General features: G+C 36.8%; 1 pseudogene; it reads right to left on the bottom strand.

The window, feature by feature from the left end:
- Nucleotides 1-7,228: 7,228 nt before the first annotated feature.
- LOC114043629 lies at nt 7,229-7,760 on the bottom strand (annotated as a pseudogene).
- Between the last annotated feature and the right edge of the window lie 3,110 nt (nt 7,761-10,870).

Here is a 10,870-nt window from a genome sequence, read left to right as displayed (position 1 = left end):
GGATTTGTTTCAGGGCATTATTTAAAGGCATTAGTTGGGGTTTTAAATGGGGGAGAGCTCAGGGGAGTCCCTGCCTTTTCTCTGCCATCTTGGCTCCACTTCCCTATCCTTAATTTCAGTCCGTGTTTCCACAGGGCTTTATTCAATGATTATTAAAATTGCATTATGACCTGAAAAGGATACATTTAATATTTGTTCTTTTCTGCATTGTGTTATGAGATTTTTCTGCCCTAATACATGGACAATTTTTGTGTAGGTGCTATGTATCACTGAGAAAAAAGTTTATTCCTTTCTGTTCTCATTTAATTTTCTCCAGAGGTCTGTCATATCTAACTTTTCTAAAATGCTCTTTGTCTCTTTATCTTCTTTCTTGTTGTTATTGTTGTTTTTTTAAATTTGCTAAGACTTGTCTAGTTCTGAGAGGGGAAAGTTGAGATCCTCCACTAGTATAGTTTTACTGTGTATCTTCTTATGCAACTCATTTACCTTTTCCTTTAAGAATTTGGGTGCTATACCATTTGGTGCATTTATGCTTAGTATTGATATTACTTCATTGTCTGTAGTACCTTTTAGCAAGGTATAATTTCCTTGCTAATCTCTTTTAATTAGATGTGTTTTTCCTTTTGCTTTGAATCAGGTCATGATTGCTACCCCCCCTCCCTTTTTTTTAACTTCAGCTGAAGTTTAATAGATTCTGCTCCAGCCCCTTACCTTTACTCTGTGTATTTCACTCTACTTCGGGTGTGTTTCTTGTAAACCACACATATTGTAGGATTCTGGTTTTTAATGTACTCTGCTATCTGCTTCTGTTTTATGAGTGAGTCCATCCCATTCACAGTCACAGTTATGATTATTAACTGTGTATTTCCCTCCATCTTATTTTTTCCTTGTTTATTCTTCTCTCTCACCTTTCACTCTGTCCTTCCCCAAAAGAGTTTTGCTTCTACAACCACCTCCCCAACTCTGCCCTCCCTTCTATCAGCTCTTCTCCTTTCTCTTATCCCCCTCACTTCCTACTTCCCTGTAGGTTAAGATAGATTTTTATACCTGAATTTGTGTGTTATCCCCTTTTTCAGCCAATTCTGATGAGAGTAAGGTTCAGGCATTGCCTGCCACCCCCCACTTTTCCCTCCATTATAAATGCTCTTTCACACCTCTTTTACGTGAGATAATTTATCTTATTCAACCTTCCCCTTACCCATTCTCCCAGTGCAAGCCTCTTTCTCATCCTTCTATTTTTTTTTGCTGGGGGTGGGGGTAGGGTGAAGATCATCCCAACATAATCGACACAGAGTCATGTCTTTTTTCTATATATATTCCTTGTAACTGCCTTAATAATGATAAAGTTCTTAGGAGTTTTATATATATGTCATCTTCCCATGTAGGAATGCAGATAGTTTAATCTTATTGAATTCCTTATGATTTCTCTTTTCTGTTTACCTTTTTATGTTTTTCTTGAGACTTGTATTTGAAAATCAGATTTTTTTTTTATTCAGCTCTTGTCTTTTCATCAGGAATGCTTGAAAGTCTTCTATTTCATTAAATGTTATTTTTTCCCCCGAAGGATTATACTCATTTTTATTGGATGGGTTGTAATCCTAGCTCCTTTGCCCTCCAGAATATCATAGTCCAAGCACTCTGCTCCTTTAATGTAGAAACTGTTAAATCTTGTTTTATCTTGACTGTGGCCCCATGATATTTGAATTGTTTCTTTCTGGCTACTTGCAAGATTTTATTCTTGACCTGGGAGCTCTGGAATTTGGTTGTAGTATTGCTGGGAGTTTTCATTCTGGGATCTCTTTCAGGAGGTAAGCATTGGATTCTTTCCATTTCTATTTTACTCTCTGGTTCTAGGATATCAGTGTAGTTTTCCTTGATAATTTCTTAAAAGGCTCTTTTTTTGATCATGGCTTCCATAATTCTTAAATTATCTCTCTTGGATCTATGTTCCAGGTCAGTTGTTTTTCCAATGAGATATTTCACACTTTCTTCTATTTTTTTCATCCCTTTGATTTTTATTGTTTCTTGATGTCTTTATTGTCTTGAGTCATTAGCTTCTAGTTACCCAATTGTTATTTAAATTTTTTTTTTTTTTTGGTGAGGCAGATGGGGTTAAGTGACTTGCCCAGGGTCACACAGCTAGTGAGTGTTATGTGTCCGAGGCTGGATTTGAACTCAGGCCCTCCTGACTCCAGGGCCGGTGCTTTATCCACTGTACCACCTAGCTGCCCCCCAATTCTTATTTTTAAGGAATTACTTCCTTCAGTGAACTTCTGTACCTTCTTTTCCATTTGGTCAATTCTCCTTTTTAAAGAGTTATTTTCTTCATGGAATTTTTGTGCCTCTTTTACTATTTGCCCTATTTTGTTTTTTAAGGTGATATTTTCTTCTTTCATCACTGTCATTTCTTTTTCCAATTTTTCTTATACCTTTCTTATTTTAGTTTTAAATTATTTTTAGGCTCTTCCATGAGTTCTTTTTGAGCCTTGTTCTCCTCTTCTGATTTTGTGTCTTGATTTTCCCTGTCACCATAGTACCTTTATATGGTCAGGTTTTTTCCTTTTTTTTTTTTTTTTTTGGTTGCTTCCTCATTTTCCCAGCCTATTTATTGATTTTTAACTTTATGTTAAAGTTGGGCTGTGCTCCTGGGATGGATGGGGCGTTATCTGAAGCTTCAGGTTTTTTGTTCTGTTGTTTTCATAGCCAGTTCTGGGCATCTGTAAGTTTTCAGTTTTTCTAAGGTGGTATGATCTAAGGAGGGGTGTGGTCACTGTCCTTTTGGCCTGTATTCTGGTTTGTGAGTGACCATAAGTACTGCTTTTTGCCCTGAGCTGTGACCAGGATGCCTGCTCCTTGTGGTCAGGAGCTCTAGTGTTCTAGTGCTCCTTCTCACTTTGGGACTGCAACCCAAGCCACTGTCCCAGATCCCTGTATGGGCAAGTCAACAGAGTCTTGCACCTAGTGCCAGCAAAGGGTCTCTTGTAATCTTCTTCTGACCAGTTGTCCTGACCCCTTTACCATCTGTGGGCTGAGAGCTTTGGAAATAGCTGCTGTAGATTCAGTTGCCCCCAAGGCCTGTTGCTGGCTTGCATTGGGCCTGGCTCACTACTGGCTGCTTTGTTTTGGGGCATAGGGCCTCACTGCTGGCTTGTGCCTGAGTGCAGAGCCTTTCAGCTTCCTTGTGCCACTTGAGGCCTCGCCACTGGCTTATGCTGGGTTTTGGAGCCTTGCTGCTGCCTTGCTGGTATGGTATGTGATGTACTGTATTCCCCTTGTTTCCCAGTGATAGAGACCTTTCCTGCCAACCTTCTAAGTTGTCTTGAGCTGGAATATTGAATCACACCATCATTTATTGGTTTTGCCACACCGGAATTTTTTTCAAGTCATTATTTTAAATTCGTTTGCCTTTACTCTACCATCTTGGCTCCACCTCTCTTCATTATTTCTTATAGCACATTCCATCATCTTATATACCATAACTTGTTCAATCACTTCCTAATTTATGGGCACCCCTTCAGTTTCTAATTCTTTGTTACCACAAAAAAGAGCTTCTATCAATATTTGTACGTATAGATACTTTTTTTAAATCTCTTTGGGGTATATGCTTAATAGCAGTGTTGCTGGGTAAAAGCATTCACAATTTAATACCTTTTTCATTGTAATTCCAAATTGTTTTCCAGCATGGCTGGACTAGTTTATAACTTCACTAATAATACATTAGTGTACCTGTTTTCCCATATCCCCTCCAGCATTTGTCATTTTGTCTTCTGTCATATTAATCAATCAAGAGTTATTTTAATTTGCATTTCTCTCATTATTAGTGATTTAGAACATTTTTTCATATGACTGTTTATGGTTTTGGTTTCTTCCTCTGAAAAAAGCCTGTTCATATCCTTTGACTATTTATCAATTAAAGAATGGCTCTTATTTTTATAAATTTGACTAAGTTCCCTAAATACTTAAGAAATGTGACCTTTTTCAGAGAAACTTGCTACAAAGATTCTCCCCCTCTAGTTTCCTGCCTTTCTTCTACATCTACCTACATTGGTTTTGTTTGTGCAAAAACTTTTAAATTTTAAATAATCAAAATTATCCATTTTACCTCCTAAGCACTTCTTTTTCTTGTTTGATCATCAATTCTTCCTCTGTCCATATATCTGACAGGTAATTTTTTCTGTATTCCACTAATATGCTTAATTACTTTTTATGTTTAACTCATGACTGTTTTTGAGCTCATTTTGAGTTTATCTTAGTATACAATATGAGATATTTGTCTGTGTCTAGTTTCTGTCAGACTGCTTTCCAGTTTTCCCAACAGTTTTTGTTAAATACAGTTTTTGCTTCCCATAAGTGGACTGTTCCATAGACCTCTATGTAAAATGATTATTATGTATAATGCAAATTTGCCTTGGAAGGGAGGAAGGGAGGCAGGAAGGAGGCTGGTGCTGTGGAGGGAGGGAGCCAGCACATAGTTTAAGGATATTTGGGGTCTACAAACAGGAAGAGGAACACATGGGGACTGGGGTCAGTCATGTGGGGGCCTGGCCAGAATTGAGAGGAAGAACAAGAGGAAGAACATTTGGGGGACAGACACATGGGAACGGACATGGACACAGAGAGGAGAGTGGGCAACATTTGGTAGGCTCATCTTTATCTCCCTTTTTAAAAATAACCTCCTAACATTAGGTAATTGATTTTATTACTTATCCTTTCCTTGGTAATTATACTTATTTACCTTTTTTCTTTAGTCATTTAATAAATATTAGTTGATTTGATTGCATCAACCTGAAATAAAGAGGATTACTAAAGTAGCAACAATAAAGGTTTTTAATTGAGGCAAGGGAATTGATTGCATTTTGGAGCCACAAAGCACTGAAGCATTGGAGTCCCCTGGAGGGGCAGAAGGGGCAGAGTTTAAATACACTTCAGAAGGAAGGGAGTCTCATGGAAAACACAGCCTCTCGAAGCTGTTACGTAAGTTGTTTTACAAAATAGTCAAAAGTTTATAGAAAAGGCAAGGGAGGCTGAGGAAGTGGTCATGTCTTGTCAGAACAGTGGTCTCCAGGTGTAGCAATGAAGAGAAACAACAAGACCAGCACTAGCTGGTTTAGACCTGTTGCAGCTATGGGGTTAGGGTCAGGTAGTCCCTCTGATGACTACATTCAACAATTGTGTTTTTCTTATTTGAAGTTTTTGTAAGTTGAATATTTTGCTTACATTTGGGTTATTTTTTTGAGTGAGGAAGAGTGGTTAGGAATACCTCATACGCCTCTCTTTTTGGTGAAATGCCTCTTTTTTGGCTCATGATTACACTCAAGTTTAAAGGGTGTTTAAATTTGGGTTGCAACATAAGCATCTTAGTTTTTCAGAATTATTATTCCACTTTCTTCTTCTCTTTCATTCTTCCCTCCAGCTATTTCTCATGCCAATGGGATAATTTTGTGTTATATTTGCAGATCTTTGTCCTGTCTCCTTTCAGAATTTGTTGTTGTCCTTTGAAATCATTAAATTAAACCAGTATATGCCTTTCCTTTTTAGTAGAAGATGATGGTGGTGATTCTGGAGTTGAGCTGTGAATTCTCTCAACGGGTAATTTTTTGTTTATTGTCAGTATTCAAAAGTTCTGATCAGTATTCTTTTTACTATTTCCTGCATTATATAGTGTTCAGGTTTTTGGATTTCTCAATATTAGGGCCTTCTAAGGCACTACGACTTAATAACTTTATATATACTTTGTGTGTATGTATGTTTGTAGCTGTTCACATTTTGTCTCCTCCATTAGAATGTGAACTCCTTCAGTGTAGGAACTGTTTTTGTTTTTTGTTTTTGTTTTTGTTTTTTGTATCCCCAGCACTCAACCTAGTTCTTAGCACATAGTGCTTAATAAATGCTCATTGATAATGATGTCAGGTTCTATTAAAAGACCCATGATTCTTTGGTTTCCCCAACCTAGTAGGGGGGATTCTTTGGTTATTTGAATAATGTGATAGGAAACTTTATTGATATTCTTGAACGTATGTTGGGCATTTGATTAGGGTACCTATGATAATGGGAATCCCAGCAATTTACTGTGACTGATTCCCACATGGTTGTGCTCTTCAGCCTCTGGCCTCTGGTTCCTTACTTCTACAGTGGATAGGACTGGCTACTACAACTGGTAAACACTTAGTTGTTTGCAAACCCCTGTAAGAGGTGCTATAACTTTGGGAAAAACCTCTGGCTTTGTAGCCATTTCTTTTCCTAACTCTTCTTGTTCCTTTTTACTTCTCTTCTACTCTGATTGTTGTCTCCTAAAGTCTCTTCTTGCTAACTGTACAACTTCAGTTTCCTTTTCTTGTCTTATTGCTATACGTAGCATTTCTAGCACTGCATGAAGAGTAATGGTAATAATGGACATTCTTCTTTTAATCCTGATCTTATTAGAAAAGCCTCTAGTTTATCCCCATTATAGATAATGCTGGTTCTTGGTTTTAGTTACTACTTATAATTTCAATGAAAATTCTATTTCTTCCTAAGCATTCTAGTGTGTTTTTTTAATAAGAATTGATGTTTTGACATTTTGTGAAAAACTTTTTCTGCATCTATTGATATAATAATTTAATTGCTATTTTTTATTATTGACATGATCATTTATGTTTATAGTTTTCCTAATATTTGAAGCAACTCTGCATTTCTGGTATAAATCTAGTCTGGTAATAATGTATGATCTTTCTGATATGTAACTTTCTGATATTAGTCTCCTTGATAATATTTTACTTAAAAAATTTGCATCAGTATTCATTAGGAATATTGATCCATATGTTTCTTTCTCTCTTTTGACTGCCTTTGATTTAGATATCAAGATCATATTTATGGCTCAGATATCTTCTTAAAATCTAGCTGCTGCTCAGATTCCTTAAGAATCTAGGCAATAGCTTACAAATGTTCAGATTCCTTAAGAGTCTGGCCAATATGGCGGATGTTCTAATAAACCTTGTCTTTGGCTGAAAAAAAAAATCATATTTATGTCATAGAAGGAATTTGGTAGGATCTTTTTCACCCTATTTTTTCCAATAGTTTACATAATATTGTAATTAATTGTTATTTAAATTTTTGGTATAATTTGTTTGCAAATCTAAATGATCCTGGAATTCTTTTCTTTGGGACTTCATTTATGACTTTTTCAATTTCTTTTTAAAATTTCAGTTTATTGAGAATTCATCACCATCCACCAGTTGATTTGCAAACATTAGGCAGCTTCTTCTTTATTAACATGGTCCATTTTGAATGGTCCCATAAAAACTTTCTTATTTTCCACAGTTTGGAATTGGCCATGACCAATTTTGGAGGTGGCATACATAAACTTTGAGTCAATATTCTCCAAGGTGCAACATTTAGTCTGTACCAGCAGAGACTTTCATAGAGTAAGGACATGCTTCTTGGTTCTAAACCCAAACTTTTAGCATAATAAAGTCATTGATCACTTCAACCATAGTGGACAAATCCTCCCATAGGATTAATGCTTTTGTCAGATAATAATCAGTGGATGCATTGTTTTTGACCAGTTTTCCAGCTTCATCTGTTAGCCTTGGCCAGTCTTGTAGATCTTTTTGTTGATTTCAGTGTGGTGGTGATTAGTTTTTTTGACTAGTTCAGGCTACAGAGAATGCCACATGGGCAGGGTACCAAACTCCAATACAAGCCACTTTATGCAGGTCTTGGTGGGTTTTTCAGGACAGCTTCTTTGTATGTCAGTTGATGGTGACACCTTTGTAATCCATGCCCCGGATTACTTCAATGAATCAGTCTTCACATTTTGCCCCAAAATAGCTTTGCTACCAGTTCAACTAGAATTCCTAGAAGAGATGAAGAAAGAATTTTAAAATGAGTTTAAATGTTTTTGCAAATGAAATGAGACTGCTAGAGAAAAAAATTGGACAAGAAATTAGAGCTATTGAAGAAAGAATTAGAAAGGAAATTAACCCTGAAAATTAGAATGGACCAAATAGAAGCTAATGACTCTGAGAAATGAGAAATATTAAAACAAAGTCAAAATATAGGAAATAGAAGAAAATATAAGGTATTTCATAACAAAAACAGCTGATCTGGAAAACAAATTGAGGAAGGATAATTTAAGAATCCAATGACTACCTAAAAGCCATGACCAAAAACCTCCAAAACCTATATACTTTACTTCAAGAAATCTCAAAAGAAAACTGCTTAGATTTTTTTAAAATCAAAGGGCAATGTGGAAAATGACTCCACTGGTCACCTTCTGAAAGAAACCCCAAAATGAAAGCTCCTAGGAATATTATAGCCTAAATCCAGAGTTTCCAGTTCAAAGAAAAAATATTGCAGGCAGCCAGGAATAAAGAATTCAAGTACTGAAGAACCAGTTAGAATCATACCCAATTTAGCAGCCACCAATATAAAGGAGAAGAAAGCTTGTAATATGATATTACAGAAGGCAAAGAAGTTAGGCTTACAATAAAGAGCAACTTGCCCTGCAAAACTGAGTATAATCCTATAGGGGAAAAACAATGGAAGTTTAATAAAATAGAGGACTTATAAGCATTCCTGATGGAAAGACCAGAGCTGTATAGAAACTTTAAAGTGCAAACATAGGAGTCAAGAGAAACATAAAATTGTAAACATGAATAAACAATCACAAGGGACTAAGTGAGGATAAACTATTTACATTCTAATATGGGGATATGATATTTGTATCCCCTCTGAACCCTGTCATCAGCAGTCATAGAGGGAGTCAAATTAGGTATTGGGTTTGGGAGTGGTTCTGTTATGTCTTGATGATCTTAAAAAAAAAATGGAAAGGGAGGGGAAGAAGAATCCTTGGACTGGGCTGGAGGTGAGGTGGGGTGGGATTGGAGGTAGAAAGAAGGATAAAGAAAATTGTCTCATATAATCCAAGTGTGCAAGTGGAGGTCTGTACAAAGAGGAAGGGGTGAGGGAAACAAGTGACAACTTTATTTTCATCTGAACTGGTCAAAGGTGGGAAGATGCTCATATAGTTGGGTATATACATACATTTCACTCATTAAAGAAACAGGAGGGAAAGGGAAGAAAAGAGAGGAGAGAAATAGAGGAAGGGTAGATTAAGGGAGGAATTAGTCCTAATCAAAACAAACTCTCAGTTAAGGGTATACAAAAACATTTATAGCAGCTCCTTTTTTGCAGTGGCAAAGAATTGGAAGCTGAAGGGGGTGCTTGTCAACTGGGAAATGGTTGAGTAAATTAAACTACAAAAATATGATAGAATACTATTGTGCTGTAAGGAATTATGAAGGGGATGATTTCAGAGAAACTTGGGAAGATTTGTATGAATTGATATAGAATGAAGTGAACAGAATCAGAACAAATGTATACAATGACAATATTCTAAAAACAAAAACCTTGAGAATCTTATGAATTCTCTTCAACATAGTGACCAACTATTATTCTAGAGGACTCATGATGAAAAATGCTACCCATCTTCTGATAGAGAGGGAAAAGATGCAGAGTACGAGTTGAGAAAAAAAAATTTCACGACTCATATAGTTGTTGACTATACATGTTTGTAACAGAGGTTTTGTTTTTTCTCAATTGATGGGGGGAGAGGAAAAGGCAGGTTTTTGCTATTTGGAAAGAATTTAATTAAAATATGAGTCAGTAGTATGATGTGGCATGTTGATATGGCATATGAAAGCTAATTTCATCATGGACGGGATTAAAAAAGGCATGGTGGGGGCAGCTAGGTGGTGCAGTGGATAGAGCAGCGGCCCTGGAGTCAGGAGGACCTGAGTTCAAATCCGGCCTCAGACACATAATACTTCCTAGCTATGTGACTCGGCAAGTCACTTAACCCCAACTGCCTCACTTAAAAAAAAAAAAAGACAGTGTCCAGAAAGAGGGAGATGATAGCCCTTCTGTATTCATCTCTGTTACCATGAGTGTATTATGTTTAATTCTATATGTCACATTTTAAGAAGGTCATTTATAATCTGTAGAGCATAGGGAGGAGGACATCCAGAATGGAAGTACCTCAAGTTCATGGCAGTTTCACCTTCCCTGTTGATCTTCAAGCAAAGTTTGGATGACTTCTCATCATGTATATTGTAGAGGAGAGTGTCATATAGGTAAACTTTAGATTGGGTATCCTCTCAGTTCCCTTCTACTTCTAAGATTTTCTGATTTTGGAACAGGGTAATGACATGGTCAGATTGGATTTCATAGATGTTTATATGTGGTGGATAGATTTGAGTGAGACTGAAGACAGACCAATTTATTACACTGTTATATTAGTCTGGGTGAGGAGTGATTAAGGATCTAAATTTGGATTGTGGCCATATGAATGTTGGAAAGAAGGTGGATTCTAGAGATGCTTTAGATGTATAAGATTTTGCAACCGAGGGCATATGGGAAAAGAGAAAGAAAGAGAAAAGTTAAGAATAATTATGAGGTTACTTTTCTGTGGTCACCTGTTCCTCACTTTGCTGCTAATGGTCCTCTTCTTCCTGGTGTTCCCAGGTATTGGAAGGCTGATGGAGCCGACCAAAAGTGTTGCTGGGGCTTTGAGTATTGGTGGCAACCGTTGGCTGCTCCAGCCTAAGTGTTTAAGTGGTAGTGGAAGACAAATGGAGAAAGGAGGAAGTTCTGTGGGAGGAGCCCTGGAGTTATGGGGAGCTAACTGTTTCTTACCTGGGCACTTGGCAATAAGTGTCGTAGAGATAGTCTATTTCTCGGGGAAGCAGAATTGATTCTCTAGTTACCTTGAGACACGCAGGGTCATACTATCAGTTGTAGTTGGAACATTTGTATAGATCCATGTGATAAGAAAAGAATTTTTTTTCTTGATTGTCTATGGGCTTTTTTTTTTTTTTGGATAATCAAATAA

This window comes from Vombatus ursinus, unplaced genomic scaffold (genome assembly GCF_900497805.2).
Source record: "Vombatus ursinus unplaced genomic scaffold, bare-nosed wombat genome assembly UNPS02014770.1, whole genome shotgun sequence".
Classification (NCBI taxonomy): Eukaryota; Metazoa; Chordata; class Mammalia; order Diprotodontia; family Vombatidae; genus Vombatus; species Vombatus ursinus.
This window is presented reverse-complemented; position numbering and strand designations above follow the sequence as displayed.